Here is a 1234-nt window from a genome sequence, read left to right as displayed (position 1 = left end):
TGTGCATGTATTTGTTATCTTGTTTTGTTTCCTGGTTCTTTCTTTTTCTCTCTCTCTTCTTTTCATGGGTAGATTGGACTGTCACTTCATGGACCTGGCAACCCTTCCAGCTCCAGCCAATCCCAACCAGCCACATCAGCTTACTGCTCCTAAAAGGGTGGGGCTTAAAGGTTTTAAGCTGCACCAGGAAATCAGAAAGGCAGCCATCTTTGGGCTCACTTGTTTTGTTTGGAAATTGTTTGACTCTGTCTGGTTGTATGGTCTTGTGTGCTGGTGTGTGTCTTAAAAAACTAGTTTAATGAGGTCTACCTTATGTTAGTGTTGTTTTGCCTTTGAAGTATTTATATTTTTGTGTTTGAAACTGTGTCCTAGTCCTGTCAGGTTGTCTGTTTGTTTCTGTCTCCCTAGGAGGGTGAGAACAAGTTAGATGTGCGCGCACTTACATGGTGCACACGTAGGCTCTGTATTGTATAGACACACCAGAGTAGAGGGCAGCTACCACCCCTTGTATTTTCTTTATAGAATATAGTTAGAGTATCTTGACATAGCTTAGGTGTTAGTCATGTTTTGTTATTTTCTTTTCTTTGGTACTGTCCATCTTCCTCCCTCCTAAGGTTTGTCCACCTGTCGTGTGTTATTGTGGTATGGTCGTTTATATTAAAGTAAGGTTTATAGTCCTGAACCACTTGGTCTCTAGCTTTTTTGGCTGGCTTTTCTTTTTCACCTGCACATATTGTTACGTTTCCCTTACTACTACCACCCTAGACCCTGGAGCCCAATAGTAGGGGCGTAACAATGACCTTTGTCTTGTTAGTAATTTATAAGCATTCTGTGTCATTAAGTTCATGCCTGTCATCGAAATAAACACAATTGGTTGATTATTTAGTGATTTTATGACTTTTCAATTGTGGACTGAACTCCTGATAGACTTAAGCTTTAATCAGGATGTGCAGCATGTCCTGACCAGCATACGTTTACTCATCACTCCACACAGAAATGAACAACGTAGTATCTACATTTTTATATCTGTTGTTGCTAATATGTGTTAAAGTTGGTAGCTAATTAAAAGCTTTAAATAAACTTGTGATGAAAACTAACTTTACAACATTCATTCATTCATTGTCTGAAACCACTTATCCAGTTCAGGGCCTCAGTGGGTCCACAGCCTACCCGGAATCACACAGGGCGCAAGGCGGGAACACACTCTGGAGGGTGTGCCAGTCCTTCACAGAGT

The sequence above is a fragment of the Hoplias malabaricus genome, chromosome Y (assembly GCF_029633855.1).
Source record: "Hoplias malabaricus isolate fHopMal1 chromosome Y, fHopMal1.hap1, whole genome shotgun sequence".
In the NCBI taxonomy this organism is placed as follows: domain Eukaryota; kingdom Metazoa; phylum Chordata; class Actinopteri; order Characiformes; family Erythrinidae; genus Hoplias; species Hoplias malabaricus.
This window is presented reverse-complemented; position numbering follows the sequence as displayed.